A 21,009-nucleotide genomic window follows, 5' to 3' on the forward strand; every position below is an offset into this window, starting at 1 on the left:
CCAAACGACCAGTTGGGACCGCCCAAAATGTGGTTGGTAAACCATTTTTTGGCGTGTTGGACGCTGCCTTCCAGTCACTGAACCACTCCAACCCCAATCTGACGGATTCCTGTTGGTTGTGCTATGATGTGAATCCTCCCTTTTATGCCTCCTTCACGTATTCGTCTGACAGTGACCCTGCCTAATGTAAATGGGACACACCTCGAAGGGGAATCACCCTGAGCCAAGTTAGCTGCAAAGGAGTGTGTTTCGGCAACACTGATCTAGCAAGCCGGGACTACTCTGCCTGTGCAAAGATCGTCGCGATAGATAAGACCCATGCGTGGGCAATCCCATCCGCCCCTGGGATGTGGATTTGCCACCAACTGGGGATAATGCCCTGCGTGTCCCTTAAGCACTTCGATTTTGCTAATGACTTCTGTGTTCAGATTTTGATTGCCCTCAGGGTCCTGTACCACCCAGAAGAAGATCTGTATCATCAGAGGGAACAGACAGGCTACAGCCTGCAAAAAAGAGAGCTGCTGACAGCCGTTACCTTAGCAACTCTGCTTGGCCTGGGAGTTGCCGGTACAGCCACGGGAGTGGCCTCCCTGGCAAGTCAGCAGCGAGGCCTGACCCAGCTGCAAGTTGCCATTGACGAAGACCTGGAAAAGATTGAGAAATCGATGTCCTTTCTAGAGCAGTCTGTCTCTTCGCTTTCTGAGGTCGTGTTGCAAAACAGACAGGGACTAGACCTCCTGTTCCTACACCAAGGGGGCCTCTGTGCCGCCTTGAAAGAGGAATGTTGTTTTTATGCCGATCACACCGGAGTCGTTAGAGACTCCATGGCAAAATTGAGAGAGAGACTGGCTCAACGGAAAAAGGATAGGGAAGCCCAACAGGGATGGTTTGAGTCATGGTTTAACCGATCTCCGTGGTTAACAACCCTGGTATCAACCTTGATAGGTCATATTGCACTACTTGTCATGGCATTAATCTTCGGACCCTGTATCCTAAATAGATTAGTGTCGTTCGTTAAAGGCCGGCTTGAGAAAGTTAGCGTTCTCTTCCTGGAACATCGGCAGCTACACTAAGTATATGTTCCTATTGTGCTACTCGGCCCCAGACTACCTCAGATTTTATTTTTTATGTCTTATTAACTTATTCTAACCTCCATTCACTTGTGGTGCTTTAAGTTTTTAACTCAGGGATAAGGGATATAATTTTCACGTGTCTTTATGATTTGCACTAAATGATGACAATCATGTAATTTAGGGATTTTTAACTAACATTATAAGTATATTTTTGTGATTATATTTTAATCTATTGGGCATAGGGAGGGGGGAAATGTGGTGAGGTAGGGCCTGGCGCTCGGAAATCTCGCGATGTTACGGGAAGTCAGAGGCCCCTCCCCCTGTATCCAATACAGTGTGAGCTGTGACACGGCGGAAGTTAGGCAACAAGGCACAAGGCGCGTCTATTTAAACCCGTGCCATGTGGCAATAAACTCTCTTGGCTGCTCATCCCATCTCGGCGTCTGACTACTTAGCAACCGCGTGCTACCCCAGAACCAGGTCGTGCCTTTAACCGAAAGGCAACATGTCGGGGACTCCCAGAACATCTCTGGGGACCCAAACTCATCCCAGTGGATGACAGCTCATCCTGCATGTGGGTGTGATGGGAGAACCCCAGGTCATGGTGGGGATTTGATGCCACAGTGGAGAACATAAATCATACCAGAGATGTTTGGTGGCACGAAAGGATCCCTAAATCACCCCAAGGGTTGTTGACAGAAATAGGGGAGAACTAAAATATCTGATGGAGTGTAAGTTGAAATGAGTGATCCCAAATCACTCCAGGACTGGCTCACAACCCCAGTACCCTGCACCCCAGCCAGTTCCCCTTTGAGTTTTAGGTGCCAGTATAATACTTAAAGATGAAGTAAAGGATGATCAGTGTGTGTCCACCTCTATGGGAAACCTCCTCATTCCACCTCACACTCCAGTTTCACCCACAGGAGGACTGATGTAGGTTTTGGCTGCCTTCACCCCACAAAAAGCCCACCCCTACTTTGTCACTGCACTATGGCTTCTTTCACAGGCACGGGGTGACTCCATCTGGGCATAAACCTCTCTGGGTACCCCAAAGATCAGACAGCTTTTGGTCAAAGCACATTATTGAGAAATCATTGAATCCATCCAGGAGAATAATTTGACATTGTCCAGGAATGTGGGAAAAGGTTTAGGATCCTCTTGGCCAATCTCCATCATCAGAAAATCCATCGGGGTGAGAGACCCCAGAGATGTCCTGACTGCAGGAGACAGTTTAGAGACAGCTCGGATCTGGTCCAACGGTGATACCATCACACAGACACCATGTCCTACACCTGCCCTGACTGCGGGAAAGGTTTTAGCAGGAGATGGAATATTATCCAGCATCAACGAATCCATACTGGTGAGAAACCCTTTAAATGTTCCGAGTGTGGGAAGGGGTTTTCTCATAGTTCCCATTTATCAAAGCATCGCCGCATCCACACGGGAGGGAAACCCTATAAGTGTCTGGAGTGTGGGAAGGAGTTTACCCAAGTTCCCATTTATCACAGCATCGCCGCATCCACACAGGAGAGAAACCCTATAAGTGTCTGGAGTGTGGGAAGGAGTTTACCCAAGTTCCCATTTATCAGAGCATCATCGCATCCATAGAGGAGAGAAACCCTATAAGTGTCTGGAGTGTGGGAAGGAGTTTACCCAGAGTTCCAGTTTATCACAGCATCACCGCATCCACACGCGAGAGAGACCCTATAAGTGTCTGGAGTGTGGGAAGGAGTTTACCCGGAATTCCAGTTTATCAGAGCATCACCGCATTCATACAGGAGAGAAACCCTATAAATGTTTGGAGTGTGGGAAGGAGTTTACCCACAGTTCTGCATTGTCACAGCATCACCGCATCCATACAGGAGAGAAGTTGTATCCCTGCACTCACTGTGGGAAAGCCTTCAACAACAGCACCTCCTGGATTCGTCACCAACATGTCCACACTGGGGAAAAGCCCTACACGTGTCCCCAGTGTGGGAAGGGCTTCAGGGGAAGCTCCCACTTGTTGAGACATCAGCGACTCCATAGGGGTGAAAGACCCTAAAGCTGCTCCCAGTGTGAGAAGAGTTTTTACCAGAGCTGCGATCTCATCTCTCACCACCAGACCCACCTCAGCCATCACCAGGAATGAAGGGGCAAGGTCAAGCTTGAGAGTTTCCATGCTTGGACATCTTTTTTTTCCCAGATAAGGCAAAAGGAGGAAGTGATTATCACTATGAGACGCTCCTCAAGGGATGGGGCAGGATGGGACCATGTCTGTTTCTGTTTTTTGGTAGGGAACAGCCATGTGGAACATTTTAGTGGGACTTTGCAGTGGGACTTGGAAAGAAAACGTGAGCTGTGTGATTCTGAGGTGAAAAGAATTCTTTTTCACAAGGGTCTTTTTTATTTAGAGCCATAAATTTGTCTTGCAAATCTGGGTGGGGGCACACTAGCCTGAGGTTCGATACCACTTGGTTGTTTTTATTAATAAGATACTCAATAAAATGTTACAAATGTAGAAAGGAGCAATCCCTCGTGGCTGGTGGGGCGCAAAGGGTTGAAGAATGCTTTGCGTTCTCTGAGGTTGGGGCCCCCTCCCCAAAGCCCCCTCTCTTTGTCCCACCCTGGGGTGGGGGTAAAGCAGCTTCCAGCAGAGTGACTGGAGAGGTAGGAGATAGAGCTGATGGAGAAGAGAGAGACTGAGCTGTCCTGATGGCCATGACTCCAGCTGTTCATAGAATCTCAGAATCATAGAATTGGCTGGGTTGGAAGGGACCTCAGAGATCATCAAGTCCAAGCCTTGATCCACTCCCCCCATGGTTCCCAGCTCATGGCACTCAGTGCCACATCCAGTCTCTTTTTAGATATCTCCAGACATGGAGAATCCATTACTTCCCTGGGCAGCCCATTCCAATGTCTCATCACCCTCTCCCTAAAGAAATTCTTTCTAATCTCGAACCTAAACCTCCCCTGGCACAACTTGAGACTGTGCCCTCTTGTCTTGCTGAGAGTTTCCAGGGAAAAGAGACCAACCCCCCCCCTGGCTCCAACCTCCTTTCAGGGAGTTGGAGAGAGTGATGAGGTCTCCCCTGAGCCTCCTCTTCTCCAGACTGAACACCCCCAGCTCCCTCAGCCTCTCATCATAGGATATGTGCTGGATCCCTTCACCAGCCCAGTTGCCTCCTTTGGTCCTGCTCCAGGACTTAAATCCTCTTTCCTGAGCTGAGGGGCCCAGAACTGGACACAGGACTCAAGCTGTGGCCTCACCAGAGCTGAGCACAGGGTCAGAATCCCTTCCCTGGACCTGCTGGCCACGCTGTTCCTGATCCAGGCCTGGATGCCATTGGCCTTCTTGGCCACCTGGGCACACTGCTGGCTCCTGTTCAGCTTCCTGGCAATCCAAACTCCCAGATCCCTCTCTGTCTGGCTGCTCTCCAGCCACTCTGTGCCCAGCCTGGAGCTCCCCATGGGGTTGTTGTGGCCAAAGGGATGGAAAGAGCAGGAAGAAAAGCTTTGAGAGGTACCTAGGTGGGAATAAAAGGAGAAGCCAGGCAAATGGAGGCCCTCTCCTGAAGGAAATGTCAGACCTAGCTCCACAGGATATTGAGAATGCTGAGGTTCTCCAGGACTTGTTTGCCTCAGTCTCCTCTGGGAAGTGCTCATTGCCTCATTGCAGAGGCCACAGCAGGGGAAAGCAGGGCCTGGGACAACCAAGGAGCCCCCACTGGGGGAGAAGAAGAGGTTTGTGATCATCTAAAGAACCTGCAGGGCCACAAGTTTATGGGACCTCACGGGGTCCACGCACGGGTCCTGAGGAGCTGGCAGACGCAGTTGCTGAGCCTCTGTCCATCCTATTGGAGAGGTGATGGTGGTCTGGTGAGGTTCCCACTGATTGGAACAAAGGTACCTGTCCTAGTTGGAGAAGGAAAGAAGGAGGGTCTGTGAGCCTGAGGGGTCTGAGAGGGGTCACTATTCCCTTCCATCTCCTGCCCACACCCTATAGAAAGTCAGGCAGCCCAGCAGCCCATCCCCCTTTCCTCCTGCTCCTTGCTGGGCTGCTGTTCCCCTCTGCTCCTTTCCCAGCAGCTGCCACCTGCTCCTCAGAATCCACATCCATCGGGTGCTGGGAAGAGCTGTGGAGCTCCCTTTTGAGTTGGCCCTGCCACAGGGAGCCCTCAGGCACCCATTCGTATTTTTTCCCTCTTCTCTCCCTCTTTTCAGGAGGAAAAGGCAGCTAGTAGCTGATTCAGCTGTGAAAATCACCACCAACAAAAACATCTCTTCAGTGAATTTACTCTTGATGTATTTCCAGCTCCTATCAAGCAGTGAAGTGAAATGTCTCAGTGGCCCCTTTGGGAATTGTTTTGCTTTTTTTGCTGAACGTCAACATTGTCACTGATGCCTGTCCCTCATTTCTATCATTTCTGACAGAAAACGTTGTCTAAGAGCTTTTCAGTTGTCTCAGCCCTTCCACTCTTGCTTCTTCATGCCCTGCAGTCTGCCAGTTTAAATAATCTGTATCTAATGACACAGCCTTGGATCCTCTCTGTACCTTCAGCACAGGCTGGGAGGGGTCCTGGTGGGCACCAAGTTGATCGTGAGCCAGCAATGTGTCCTAAGTTCAAAGAAGAAATATGGTCTCCAGGGCTGAGAGATACTGCGCTTTCCAGTACAAAATTTCACCCAGAAATTCCATCTCTTACTTCCTTTGATACAATCCAAAGCTTGGAAAATTTTTCCTTGTGCCCGTCTTGAACTTTTGTCTTTTTCCTTCCCTATCCTGCTTCCAGGGAAGCATATGCCAGAGGAAAGAAGGAAAAGTCTTTCTCTTTATCCAAAGAGCCATCCTCCTCATCCTCCTCCTCCTCTGATGATCCCATCCCTGATGAGTGTTTGTGTCCTATTTGCAAAGCCCTACTGACTGATGGAGCTTTTATTCCCTGCTGTGGGAACAGTGATTGTGAGGAATCTAAGTGTTCCTTGCATGTTTGTTAATTCCAAACAATCACATCTGATCTTCTGAGAGCAGAAACACAAGATAACAAAGTTGCTTTGTTTCCAGTTCTCTTTGTCCAGAAGGATGCTTCTTACAGAATGGGGAAAAAAGCAGAAAGCTCTTTTCCCTTTTAATGTGTCTGGTTAAATCCCCTTTACACACAGAAGGAGGAGTATGAGCAGAGTGTGTAATTGTGCAGGTGCTGACAGTCTTAGATACCAAACTGTTTTGTGCACATTTAAACAGTGGAAATCTGTAGCATACCTATTTCTACTGGTAATGTGTCTGATTGATGTATTTAATAATGAAGCAGGGAAGTTGTTTAACATTAAGCTCTGGGTCGTGTGGTGCTCTCACCCATGATAGCTCATGTCCTTGGGGGGCTCCCGTCAGCAAGACCATGATTGTCTTTGCTGCTTCCCTCCCTGACTGCCAGCCTTCCCCTGGAAGCCAAGGTCTCTCTCAGTGATCCTCCACCTCGTACAGATGTGCCCAGTTGCTCTTGCAGAGTGGAACAAGGCCACTGTGGCAAGCAATCCGTCTGCCTGTGTGAGGGACACAGTCCTACCTGCATGTCTTGGAAGGACTGTGTATTGCTGCTGTTCCTTAAGTGGGGGCTTGAGATTCCACAGCACTAGCATTGGATCTGGGGTTTTATTTTTGTGGCAAGAGGATCGGTATTTCCCTTTTTTTGCAAGTCATACCTGCAGCCCATAGCAAGGACCAGCTGGGCTTTGGGGTGCTGCTTGCTTTCAGCTGCCTTCTGGGACTGTTCATTCTCATGCAGTGGGGTACACTCAGCCTCCTCTTCTGCTGCTGCCTTATCCAAAAGACACAGCAAACTTCTATGCCAAGAAAGTCCTTCTGGTCTGCAGGTCCCAGGGTGTCTTGATCTGGTCAGGAGAGTACCCGTTAGCAGCATGTGATTGATTTTGTTTGTGATCTCAGAGTCTTGATGATACCCAACTTCTCCAGTGCTTGCTGGGTGGGATGATAGCAGACGAGAGCAGCAACTGTTGGATGCTTGATGTCATCAGCAAAGCTGCAGCTGTACAGAAAGAGCAGAGGAGATCCTCCTTTAAGTCTGCACTTTTGGCCTATTCAGAAAACTTGTTCAGAGTATACCCTGGGAAACAGACCTAGAAAACAGAGGGGCACAGGAGGGATGGTCGTACTTCAAGGAACAAGTTTTGAAAGCACAGGAGCAGGGTGTACCAGTGTGCCGAAAGGCAAGCTGGCGGGGAAGAGACCGGTCAGGCTGAACTGGGAGACTCTGAAAGAAATTAGGGTTAAGAGGAGGGCCTACCAATTATGGAAAAAAGGGCTAACTACTGAGGAGAAATTTAGAAATATTGTTAAGTCATGTCGAAAGAAAATTAGAGAGACAAAGGCAGAATGTGAATGGAATCTCGCCACCTCTGTGAAGGATAACAAAAAGTCCTTCTACAGATACATCAGCAGCAAAAGAAGGAAAGCAGCAGCAAGGAAAATATCCATTCTTTACTGGACACGGGTGGGAATATAGTTGTCAAAGATGAAGAAAAGGCTGAAGTATTTAACACCTTTTTTACCTCAGTTTTCAGCAGAAAGAAAGGTTACCCTGAAGATGGATGGCTTCTGGAGCTCATGGAAAGTGACATGAATCTAAACAGCCCCTCTGTAATCCTGAAGGACACAGTCAGTGACCTACTGTGGTGCTTGGATCCCCACAAGTCTATGGTACCCGATGGGATCCACCCAAGGGTAATGAAGGAGCTGGCAGAAGAGCTTGCCAAGCCTCTCTCTATCATCTATCAACAGTCCTGGCTCACTGGGGACAGCCCAGATGATTGGAAGTTGGCGAATGTCACGCCAATCCACAAAAAGGGCCGGAAAGAGGACCCAGGAAACTACAGGCCTGTCAGCCTGACTTCAGTGCCTGGCAGGGTCATGGAACAGATCATCCTCAGTGCAATCACACAGCACCTGCAGGATGGGCAAGGGATCAGACCCAGCCAGCACGGGTTTAGGAAGGGCAGGTCATGCCTGACCAACCTGATCTCCTTTTATGATCAGGTGACCCGACTGGTGGATGAGGGGAAGGCTGTGGATGTGTTCTACCTGGACTTCAGCAAAGCTTTTGACACCGTCTCCCACAGAATCCTCCTGAAAAAACTATCAGCCCGTGGCTTGGACAGGAGCACCCTGTGCTGGGTTAGGAACTGGCTGGAGAGCTGGGCCCAGAGAGTGGTGCTGAATGGGGCTGCATCCAGTTGGCGGCCGGTCACTAGTGGTGTCCCCCAGGGATCAGTATTGGGCCCGGTTCTGTTCAATATCTTCATTGATGATTTAGATGAGGGGATTGAGTCCATCATCAGCAAATTCGCAGACGACACTAAGCTGGGGGAAAGTGTCGATCAACTGGAAGGCAGGAGGGCTCTGCAGAGGGACCTGGACAGACTGGAGAGTTGGGCTGATTCCAACGGGATGAGGTTTAACAAGGCCAAGTGCCAGGTCCTGCACTTTGGCCACAACAACCCCATGCAGCGCTACAGGCTGGGGACAGAGTGGCTGGAGAGCAGCCAGGCAGAAAGGGACCTGGGAGTCTGGATTGACAGGAAGCTGAACATGAGCCAGCAGTGTGCCCAGGTGGCCAAGAAAGCCAATGGCATCCTGGCCTGTATCCGGAACAGTGTCGCCAGCAGGTCCAAGGAAGTGATTCTGCCCCTGTACTCAGCACTGGTGAGGCCACACCTCAAGTACTGTGTCCAGTTCTGGGCCCCCAAGTTCAGGAAGGATATTGAGGTCCTGGAGCAGGTCCAAAGGAGGGCAACCAGGCTGGTGAAGGGACTCGAGCACAGACCTTATGAGGAGAGGCTGAGAGAGCTGGGGCTGTTCAGCCTGGAGAAGAGGAGGCTCAGGGGAGACCTCATCGCTGTCTACAACTCCCTGAAAGGAGGTTGTAACCGGGTAGACGTTGGTCCCTTTTGCCAGACGACTTTCAACAAGACAAGAGGGCAGGGTCTCAAGTTGTGCCAGGGGAGGTTTGAGTTAGATATTAGAAAGAATTTCTTTACGGAGAGAGTGATCAAGCATTGGAATGGGCTGCCCAGGGAAATAGTGGATTCTCCGTCCCTGGAGATATTTAAAAAGAGACTGGATGTGGCACTCAGTGCCATGGTCTAGCAACCGCAACGGTGGTAAAAGGGTTGGACTCAATGATCGCTGAGGTCCCTTACAATTCAGCCAATTCTATGATTCTATGATTCTAAAAAAAATATTGGGCTGGCCTTTACCCTCACATGGAACCCTACCCACAGCACCATCAAAAATCGGCCTACGGGTTTCCCTTTTACCACCTACCTTAAATCTACCAGCCCTAAGCGGCCATTTCCTTGTATTGCTGAATGGCATCCTAAAAGTCCGAACAACTGATAATGGCAAAAAAAATGCAAAGAGTGACCACTGAAAACTTGGGCTTGCCTTTACCCTCACATGGAACCCTGCCCACAGCACCACCAAAAATCGGCCTACGGGTTTCCCTTTTATCACCAACCTTGAACCTGCCAGCCCTGAGCAGCCATTTTCCCCTATTGCTGAATGGGGTCCCAAATGTCCGAACGACCGGGACTGGCAAACAAATGCAAAGAGTGACCACTGAAAGCTTGGGCTGGCCTTTACCCTCACATGGAACCCTACCCACAGCACTACCAAAAATTAGCCTACGGGTTTCTGGTTGGCCACCAACCTCGAATCTAAAAGCCCGACGCGGGCATTGGCCCGTATTGATGAATGGGGTCCCAAAAGTCCGAACAACTGGGAATGGCAAAAGAATGAAAAGAGTGACCACTGAAAACTTGGGCTGGCCTTAACCCTCACATGGAACCCTACCCACAGCACCACCAACCATCGGCCTACGGGTTTCCATTTTACCACCAACCTTGATTCAACCAGCCCTAAGAGGCCATTTGCCCCTACTGCTGAATCCTCTTCCAAAAGTCCGAACAACTGGGACTGGCAAACAAATGCAAAGAGTGACCACTGAAAATGTAGGCTGGCCTTAACCCTCACATGGAACCCTACCCACAGCACCACCAACAGTCATCCTACAGGTTTCCGTTTTACTACCAACCTTGAATCTACCAGCCCTAAGCAGCTACTTGCCTCTGTGCTCAGCCCAGGCGAGGCCACAGCTTGAGTCCTGTGTCCAGTTCTGGGCCTCTCAGCTCAAGAAGGAGATTGAGGTGCTGGAGCAGGACCAAAGGAGGCAACTGGGCTGGTGAAGGGATCCAGCACAAGTCCTGTGAGGTGAGGCTGAGGGAGCTGGGGGTGTTCAGCCTGGAGAAGAGAAGGCTCAGGGGAGACCTCATCACTCTCTACAACTTCATTAAAGGAGGTTGGAGCCAGGGGGGTGTTGGTCTCTTTTCACTGGAAACTCTCAGCAAGACAAGAGGGCAGGATCTCAAGTTGTGCCAGGGGAGGTTTAGGTTGGAGATTAAAAAGAATTTCTTTAGGGAGAGGGTGATCAGACATTGGAATGGGCTGCCCAGGGAAGTAGTGGATCCTCCGTGTCTGGAGATATCTAAAAAGAGACTGGATGTGGCACTGAGTGCCATGGGATGGGAACCATGGGGGGCGTGGATCAAGGGTTGGACTTCATGATCTCTGAGGTCCCTTCCAACCCAGCCAATTCTATGATTCTGAGATTCTATGAACAGCTGGAGTCATGGCCATCAGGACAGCTCAGTCTCTCTCTTCTCCATCAGCTCTATCTCCTACCTCTCCAGTCACTGTGCTGGAAGCTGCTTTACCCCCACCCCAGCGTGGGACAAAGAGAGGGGGCTTTGGGGAGGGGGCCCCAACCTCAGAGAACCCAAAGCATTCTTCAACCCTTTGCACCCCACCAGCCACGAGGGATTGCTCCTTTCTAGATTTGTAACATTTTATTGAGTATCTTATTAATAAAAACAACCAAGTGGTATCGAACCTCAGGCTAGTGTGCCCCCACCCAGATATGCAAGACAAATTTATGGCTCTAAATAAAAAAGACCCTTGTGAAAAAGAATTCTTTTCACCTCAAAATCACACAGCTCACGTTTTCTTTCCAAGTCCCTCTGCAAAGTCCCACTAAAATGTTCCACATGGCTGTTCCCTACCAAAAACCAGAAACAGACATGGTCCCATCCTGCCCCATCCCTTGAGGAGTGTCTCATAGTGATAATCACTTCCTCCTTTTGCCTTATCTGGGAAAAAAAGATGTCCAAGCATGGAAACTCTCAAGCTTGGCCGTGCCCCTTCATTCCTGGTGATGGCTGAGGTGGGTCTGGTGGTGAGAGATGAGATCGCAGCTCTGGTAAAAACTCTTCTCACACTGGGAGCAGCTTTAGGGTCTTTCACCCCTATGGAGTCGCTGATGTCTCAACAAGTGGGAGCTTCCCCTGAAGCCCTTCCCACACTGGGGACACGTGTAGGGCTTTTCCCCAGTGTGGACATGTTGGTGACGAATCCAGGAGGTGCTGTTGTTGAAGGCTTTCCCACAGTGAGTGCAGGGATACAACTTCTCTCCTGTATGGATGCAGTGATGCTGTGACAATGCAGAACTGTGGGTAAACTCCTTCCCACACTCCAAACATTTAAAGGGCTTCTCTCCCGTGTGGATGCGGTGATGCTTTGATAAATTGGAATACCAGGTAAACTCCTTCCCACACTCCAGACACTTATAGGGTTTCTCTCCTGTATGAATGCGGTGATGCTCTGATAAATTGGAATCCCGGGTAAATTCCTTCCCACACTCCAAACATTTAAAGGGCTTCTCTCCCGTGTGGATGCGGTGATGCTGCGATAAACTGGAACTCTTGGTAAACTCCTTCCCACACTCCAGACACTTATAGGGTTTCTCTCCTGTGTAGATGAGGTGATGCTGTGATAAATGGGAACTATGAGAAAACCCCTTCCCACACTCAGAACATTTAAAGGGTTTCTCACCAGTATGGATCCGTTGATGCTGGATAACATTCCATCTCCTGCTAAAACCTTTCCCGCAGTCAGGGCAGGTGTAGGACATGGTGCCTGTGTGATGGTATCACCGTTGGACCAGATCCGAGCTGTCTCTAAACCGTCTCCTGCAGTCAGGACATCTCTGGGGTCTCTCACCCCGATGGATTTTCTGATGATGAAGATTGGCCAAGAGGATCCTAAACCTTTTCCCACATTCCTGGACAATGTCAAATGCTTCTCCTGGATGAATTCAATGATTTCTCAGTAATGACCAAAAGCTGTCTGATCTTTGGGGTACCCAGAGAGGTTTATGCCCAGATGGAGTCACCCCGTGCCTGTGAAAGAAGCCATAGTGCAGTGACAAAGTAGGGGTGGGCTTTTTGTGGGGTGAAGGCAGCCAAAACCTACATCAGTCCTCCTGTGAGTGAAACTGGAGTGTGAGGTGGAATGAGGAGGTTTCCCATAGAGGTGGACACCCACTGCTCATCCTTTACTTCATCTGTAGGTATTATACTGGCACCTAAAACTCAAAGGGGAACTGGCTGGGGTGCAGGGTACTGGGGTTGTGAGCCAGTCCTGGTGTGATTTGGGATCACTCATTTCAACTTACACTCCATCAGATATTTTAGTTCTCCCCTATTTCTGTCAACAACCCTTGGGGTGATTTAGGGATCCTTTCGTGCCACCAAACATCTCTGGTATGATTTATGTTCTCCACTGTGGCATCAAATCCCCACCATGACCTGGGGTTCTCCCATCACACCCACATGCAGGATGAGCTGTCATCCACTGGGATGAGTTTGGGTCCCCAGAGATGTTCTGGGAGTCCCCGACAGTGGCTTCTGAGGCCCGGGATTATTAAGCCCCTTAAAGTATTCTGGACTTGCAATCGTTACCCCTGGCTCCAGGGGGATTTCAGGGTGCCCAGTTGCAGCCCCCAAACTGTTGGGATGACTTGGGGATCCCCTATCACAGCCCTGCAAACCAGAAGGAGTTGGGAATCCCCGGATGAGGTGGGGGAGAACCAATCACAGCTCCTCCACCCTCCTGAAAAAGGTGGGGGGTCACCAATCCCACCACCCTCACCCTGGGGATAAGTTTAGTTCCCCCCTTCACACCCATCCCCCTCCCTCCTCCATATTGTGCTGCTCTCCCCCAGTTTGGGCAGTACTGGGATAACCACCCCCCTCCCATCACCTCCCGGTACCTGCAGGGGGGCACAGCCCAGGCCGGTGGGCAGGGGGGGGCGATGCTCTGGCGGTCACCAGTTGGGGGGTCCCGGCTGCGGGGCGGGGGGTGTGGGTGCAGCCCCGGGGCGGCAGAGAGAAACCTCCCGGGAGCTGCAGCGCGATCGCGGGAAGCGGCGGGGGGAGGAAGAAAAGGTGGGGAGGGGCCTCGGGGGGGAGGGACCCGACCTGGGGGTGAGGTTGGGAGCTGGCAGGGGAGGGGACACCAGGGTTGTGTCCTGGGGGGGTTGGGGACATCAGGCTTGTGGCTGTTAATTCACTGCTTTCAGGTGTAAACTCAGGGGGACAGTGACCAATCCAGGTCAGGGTTTCTGCCCTGAAGGTTCTTCCTATTTCATTTCCATTTCACACTCAGCTTCATGGAACAGAATTCACTCTGAAATAGTTTTTTTTCCTCTTCAGAGCACCTCGAATTTTGGGAAGCTGCAGACTCCAACTAAACAAGTGCAGGGGAGATCAGAAGTGTTGTGTTGGGTTCTCCACAGCTCTGGAATGAGGGATCCATGTGAGCATGATCTTAAGTCCAGGGCAGCTGCTCTGACCTGGCCAACCCCAGTGTTCCACAGTATGACCACCAGTACCCTGCCTGTAGAGCAGGAAGTTGGACTGGATGACCTTTAGAGGGCCCTTCCAACCCTAATCATCCTCTGATTGAAGTTTGGGGGGATGGCTTGGTTTCTTCCATGGCTGCCTCCCCATCCTACCAGTGGGTCCCATCCTACCAGACAATCTTCCCATGCCTGGGACCTCCTCCTCCACTTGCTGTGGCCATCACCTTTCCACTGGAGGCATTGTAATCATCATTAATTGGAACTCATTATTATTATTACGCTATTAAAAAGATGAGTGATAGGAAAAAGATAACGGAGCTGGCAACAGAAAAGAAGAATAGCAGAGTAATGATGTAGTCATCCCTGTGTCTCCCAGTCCCTCCCAAGCCCCCCCAGAATCCCCCCAGTTCCCCCAAGGACCCCTCTCAGTGCCCCCCCAATCTCCCTCAGTTCCCGTCTGTGCCCCCCAGCACCCCTCCAAGTCCCTCCCAAAACCCCCCCAACCCCTTCCAGGACCCCTCCTAGTGCCTCTCAGTGCCCCCTAATCCCCCCTAGGACCCCTCCAGGCCCCCCCCAGGACCCCTCCCAGTCCTCCCAATCCCCCCCAGAGCCCCCCCAATCTCCCTCCGTCCCATCTGTAGCCCCCCAATGCCCCCCAGGACCCCTCCCACTCCCCCCCAGGACCCCTCCCAGTGCCTCCAAGTCCATCCCATCCCCCAACATCCCAATCTAAGACCAGTTTTATTTGCATCTTTCACAGGGTTGAAGGCAGATATATTATTAGTACTCTCAAAATGGGGTTAGCAAGATACTTTATAAAAGTTGGGTTAGTAAACACTTTATAATTATTCACATAATTATTCAACATGAATTCACAAACACACACAAATATTGCAGCTGGGTTGGAAGGGACCTCTGAGATCATTAAGTCCAACCCTTACTCCACTACCCCCATGGTTCCCAGCTCATGGCACTCAGTGCCACATCCAGGCTCTTCTTAAATATCTCCAGACACGTAGAATCCACTCCTTCCCTGGGCAGCCCATTCCAATGCCTGATCACCCTCTCCAGAAAGAAATCCTTTCTCATCTCCAACCTAAACCTCCCCTGGCACAACTTGAGACCCTTTGTGCCCTCTTGTCTTGCTGAGAGTTGCCTGGGAAAAGAGCCCAACCCCCCCCGGCTCCAACCTCCTTTCAGGGAGTTGTAGAGAGTGATGAGGTCTCCCCTGAGCCTCCTCTTCTCCAGCCTGAACACCCCCAGCTCCCTGAGCCCTTCCTCACAGTATCTGTGCTGGATCCCTTCACCAGCCCAGTTGCCTCCTTTGCCTTTCTCTGATGAAGTCAGACGACTTCCCCGCTGTGTCCTTTTCACCTTCCTTCTCTTGGTTCATGTCCAGCTGGTGTGTGATCGCTTCCAAATTGGTTTTCCTCCCAGCTTCCTTCTATCTCTACTCAACTGACTTTGATATGCAGAGTCTTATCCTTATCCTTCAATAAATGCTGAGTACACCGTTTTCCTACTGCCAACAAAGCACCATTCTTTACAAGGTAAAACCTCTACATGTTTCCACATTCCTTTTTTTCTTCTGCCTCTCATTCTAAAACAATCAATTCTAAACTAATAAGATTCATGATATATTTCTTTCACTTCCTTTCTATCCCAACACTGGAGTCCCTCATCCTCCCGGGGGTCCCGCTACCTCTCCCCCTGAGGGTCCCGCACCCTCTTCCTTATGGGGGTCCCGCACCCCCTCCCGAGGCCCCCGCACCCTCCAGGGGTCCTGCACCCTCCCCCCTGGAGGGCCCCGCACTCCCCAGGCTCCCTGGCAGCAGAAACACTGCCTGAACAAAACCAGGGGGATTTGGGGAGAAAAACCTCAGAATCAGCTCCTCAGACACCCAGAGCTTTTGCCAGCTGTGCTACTCGAGCATTTCAAGCACACCCAATCCAAACCCAGCTCTCACAGCAGCCACAGTGCCTCTGCCATCAACATCTTCAAGCAGGGGAAAGGAACCGCTCTGAGAGCTGCAGGGCAGAGGAGAGGGGCAGCTGAGAGCAGTCCCCGAGGGGAGAGCAGTGCTGGAGCAGAGACACCTTCCCCTCTGGGGAAAGGAGAGAGGAGAAGGGAGAGAGACTGAGGGGCTGGAAACTCAACTGCACAGCTGGCATGGAACAGCCCTGCTGGAAAGGAAAAGAAGGACATCAAGACACAGGGAGACAAAAGCAATCTCACCTTCCTGCCCCTTGCCCCAGCCATGCTCACGTTGCTCAAGTGTGGCTTTTTTCTAAAATTTTATGTATTTCAGTAAAAAACTGACATCACCCTGGTACAGAGTGCTCCTCCATGAGCTGCAGATCCACACCTGCCCCTCCGTGCTCCTCCATGGGCTGCAGGGGACAGCTGCCCTCTCCCCACAGCCTGCAGGGGAACTTCTGGTCTGGCCCTTCCTTCAGTCACTGACCTTGGGGTCTTGTGGAGGGCTGGCAGCAGGCTTCCACCTCCTTCTCCAGGGACATCTTGGGCATTTTCTGCCACAGACATTCCATGGTCACCCAGGGCAGCTGCTGACTCCTGAGGGAGGTGCTCACCTGGTAAAGGGCACCCCAGATCTCCACACCTCTTATATACCCCCAGGCTCCCCACAGAGACCCCCATGACAATGGTGTCCAGGCACCAGACCCTGCATCACAAAGCCCTGGTGGTGGCTGTGAGATGCCCCAGGCCTGGAACTGGCTGGGACTGTGTCACAGAACAATGGAATCATGGAGTGGGTTGGGTTGGAAGGGTTAAAGATCATCTAGTTCCAACCCAACCCATTCCATGATTCCATGATCCCACTCAACTGAAGCCAACCTTGCCCCTGTCCCCATGGAACTCCCTTCTTAATCCCACCCACAGCATCAGCCTCACTCAGCAGTAGTGTCTCTTGGAGCTGCTTGAGGATGAGCTTCCCGTACTCCTCCTGCTCCATGATCCTACAGATCGTTCCCATGACTCTCCAGATCATTCTGAATCCCAGAATACCTCAGGCTGGAAGAGACCCCTGAGCATCTCCTTGTCTGAGTGCCCTGCTCAAGGCAGGATGAATCAGATGAGGTTGCTCAAGGGCTTCCCCAGTGTGGCTTCATCCACAAAGGGGCTGAAAGTGCCTTTTGTCCCAGCCCACAGGGGGATTATAAAGACACCAAACAGTGTTGGCACAAGTGCTGGACACTTGTGGTAGTTAAGGTTTGAAATGTGATAGTTAAGGTTTGGCGGCCGGAAGATATCTCGTTGTACGGAAAGATAAGATAGGGCTTCCCTCCTGACAACCAATAGGTACGAGTCCCTGAGGCCAGCAGGCGGAAGTGACGATGTAAACCTTGGCTATACAATGCGGTGGAACCTAAACAATAAACGCCATTTGCCGTCCATCATGTTGATGTCTGTGAGCTGATGGCCCGAGCGACCCGGGAGTGGTCGCCGAGTCGTGTCTGAACCAGGTTGCCACGCCTCACTGGAGGCAACAAACTGGTGCCGAAACCCGGAAAAAAAAATCGAGGTCGGATTCGGATTCGGGAAATTCGCGTGGATTCAGGTGAACGGCGGCCGGAGCGGCAGGATCCAGCCCGGCGGGGAGGACGCTCCCGGACCGAGAAGGAGGATGGAAGCCCTTGTAAAGGTCGTATCTGAGGTGCATAGACAGTGGGGGATTGATTGTAAGCCCAAATATTTTACCCTCGCAGTTTCGAGGCTGTTAGAGATTGGGGTCATTGCCCAGCCGGTGGATATCCTCCACCCAGAGGTGTGGAATAAATGCACTTATGCATTAGCCGAGGAGACCATGTCCTCAGGCACGGGAAAACCCCTCAAGGCATGGGGGAAGGTCAGGGGCGCCTTAAAAAAAGCCCTAGAGGAGCAGGAGACATGGAGGAAGGCAAGGGACTATTTATTAATCGTCCCAAAAACCGGACTGGAGGAAAATAAATATTGCATGAGCAGATTGGGCCCCTTCAGCAGCATTGGCAGTCCCGGTTAGGGTGACAGGAGAAGGTGATGAGACAGGAAGAGTGTACAGCCCTGTGAATCCTAAGGATATACAGGTGATTGTTAAAGCAATTGCAGAAAAGGGACTTAATTCTGCCATGGTTACCACCCTCATAGATGGGCTTTTGGGGGGAGATGACATGATCCCGTTTGATATAAAACAAGTTAGCAGACTAATTTTTGATGGGGCAGGCAGGATCGTTTTCAGGCAAGAATGGGAAGATAACTGTGCAAATCAACTAGCCCGAGCAGTCGGGGCAGATCACCCACTGCATGGCTCCAGCCTGCAGCGACTGATGGGCAGAGACCCATCAATGATTACCCCCCAAGCACAAGCCCAAGGTATGCGACCCCATGAAGTTATGACAACCACCCGTGCAGCTAGAGAGGCCATTCGTGCTACCTGTAGGGTTGTAGCCAAGCCATCACCATGGACCACAAATAAACAGAACGAAAGTGAGAGCTTTACACAGTTTGTGGACCGTCTGCAGGCGGCCGTGGACTCTTCGTCCCTGCCTGCGGATGCAAGAGGCCCGGTCCTTGCAGACTGCTTACGTCAGCAGTGTAATTCAAAAACCAAGGAAATCCTTCGATCACTGCCAGCGGGGTCAAGTATTGGTGACATGATTAAACATGTCATGAAGGAAGAGCATCTAGCCCTGATTCAGGCAGCTGTTCGCACTGCAATAGCTGATGTGATGGCATGTTATAAATGTGGCCAAGCGGGCCATGTGGTGGCAAACTGCCCCCAATTGGTGAACCAGCCACCAGCATCTAATCCGCGCCAGAAGCAATGTAGGGGACCGTGCTGGGCCTGTGGAAAGAAAGGGCATTTTGCTAAGGACTGCAGATCTAAAAAGCAGAGAAACGGGATGGGGAGAGGGTGCCCGGGCCGCACACAGCCCTCTCCCACTTGGGATATGAGGCGGCCCAACTACGTCAACCCTGGATGGGACAAGGCACTCTCGAACCTGCCGCCCCCCCTAGCAACAACCAACGATATGGCCCAACCAGCGGTCCAACCGAATCTGCCTACGCTTCAGGGACAGCCGGAACCACCCCTTGGGGGCGAAACCCAGGTGATGCAGGATGGCTCAAAGGTAAGATGTGGTACCCATTTCTTCTGGGAAATGACAAAGCTAGAGGAGCGCCTGTGCAAATTATTAAGTCCATACCACAAGCACCCCAAGCTGTCGAATCTAACCCAGCCCTTAACCCGCTAAGTCTTTAGCATAAGAGACCGAAGCTCGTACTATAATCCCCACCAGCACCACAACTACTGCCAGACACGTGACCCCCACCAGTGCCGAAACAGTCTCACTGATTGAGCAAAATCAGAAGTTTCATTCCCTCAAAATAACAGTGGATGAGGATCTAGCTGGAATTGAGAAATCAACCAGCGCCTTAGAACAATCCCTGAGTTCATTGTCTGAAGTTGTCCTCCAAACTCGTAGGGGACTAGATCTCTTGTTTTTACAACAAAGAGGACATTGTGCTGCGCTAGGAGAAGAGTGTTGTGTACATGCAAACAACACCGGCGTTGTCCGCGATCCCATGGCCAATCTCAGAGAAGGCTTGGAAAAAAGAAGACGAGACAGTGAAGTCCAGCAAGGATGGTTTGAGTCATGGTTTAACCACACACCATGGCTAACCACCCTCATTTCCACACTCATGGCACCGTTTATACTGCTCATCATAGCGCTGGTCTTCAGACCCTGTATATTGAGTAAGCTTGTGTTGTTTGGTAAAGACCGGTTAGAAAAAGATAATATAATGTTAGTAGAACGTAGACAGCTGCTTTAAGAACACGGTTTTAGTTATCATAGAATAGAATCATAGAATTAGCCCTTCCATAGTTGGAAGGGACCTCAGAGATCATCTAGTCCAACCCTTGACCCACCGGAGCAGTTGCTAGACCATGGCACTGAGTGCCACATCCAGTCTCTTTTTAAATATCTCCAGGGACAGAGAATCCACTACTTCCCTGGGCAGCCCATTCCAATGCTTGATCACTCTCTCCATAAAGAAATTCTTTCTAATATCTAACCTAAACCTCCCCTGGCACAACTTAAGACTGTGTCGTCTTGTCTTGTTGAAGGTCGACTGTGAAAAGAGTCCAGTTCCCACCTCGCTACAGCCTCCTTTCAGGTAGTTGTAGACAGCAATGAGGTCTCCCCTGAGCCTCCTCTTCTTCAGGCTGAACAGCCCCAGCTCTCTCAGCCTCTCCTAATAGGGCCTGTGCTCGAGTCCCTTCACCAGCCTGGTTGCCCTCCTTTGGACCTGCTCCAGCACCTCGATATCCTTCTTAAACTGAGGGGCCCAGAACTGGACACAGTACTCGAGGTGTGGCCTAACCAGTGCTGAGTACAGGGGCAGAATCACCTCCCTGGACCTGCTGGTGACGCTGTTTCTGATCCAGGCCAGGATGCCATTGGCCTTCTTGTCCACCTGGGCACACTGCTGGCTCATGTTCAGTTTCTTGTCGATGCAGACTCCCAGGTCCCTCTCTGCCTGGCTGCTCTCAGCCACTCTGTCCCCAGCCTGTAGCGCTGCATGGGGTTGTTGCGGTTAACCCTATTATAGATAGGTATACCCCATGATTAATGGTTACCCTCTACTAACACACTTGTTTGATGTGCCTTATGTTTCATACAAGCCTTTACTACTGTAACACCCTAAGTTTGTCATATTTTTACTAATTTAGTTGCAAGTACTGAGGAATTATTAGTTACCCCAGGTACTATGGACCTTTAGATGTGCCTGATAACCCGCTGTGCCTTATACTTTTCATATCTTTAATGTTTTAAGTTTTCTATACTTCTGCCCATTTAGTTAAGCACAGGGAGGGGGGGAAATGTGGTAGTTAAGGTTTGGCGGCCGGAAGATATCGCGCTGTACGGCAAGATAAGATAGGGCCTCCCTCCTGACAACCAATAGGTATGGGAGGGACTGGGAGGGGACTAAAAGGGACTGGGAGGGGACTGGGAGGGATTTGGAGGAACAGGGAGGGGACTGGAAGGAACAGGGAAGGGAACTGGGAGGGACTGGGACGAAATGGGAGGGGACTGGGACGGGATTGGGAGCAACTGGGAGGGACTGAGAGGGACTAGGAGGACCTGGGAGGAATTGGGATGGACTGGGAGGAATTCGGAGG

The 21,009-nt window shown here is 51.0% G+C and overlaps 2 pseudogenes; one reads left to right on the forward strand and one right to left on the reverse strand.

Annotated features, from left to right (window-relative positions):
- Window positions 1-2,199: 2,199 nt before the first annotated feature.
- LOC115600294 overlaps window positions 2,200-21,009 on the forward strand; it is a 71,721-nt pseudogene continuing 52,911 nt past the window's right edge.
- LOC103527165 overlaps window positions 11,336-21,009 on the reverse strand; it is a 172,807-nt pseudogene continuing 163,133 nt past the window's right edge.

The sequence above is a fragment of the Calypte anna genome, unplaced genomic scaffold, assembly GCF_003957555.1.
Source record: "Calypte anna isolate BGI_N300 unplaced genomic scaffold, bCalAnn1_v1.p scaffold_208_arrow_ctg1, whole genome shotgun sequence".
In the NCBI taxonomy this organism is placed as follows: domain Eukaryota; kingdom Metazoa; phylum Chordata; class Aves; order Apodiformes; family Trochilidae; genus Calypte; species Calypte anna.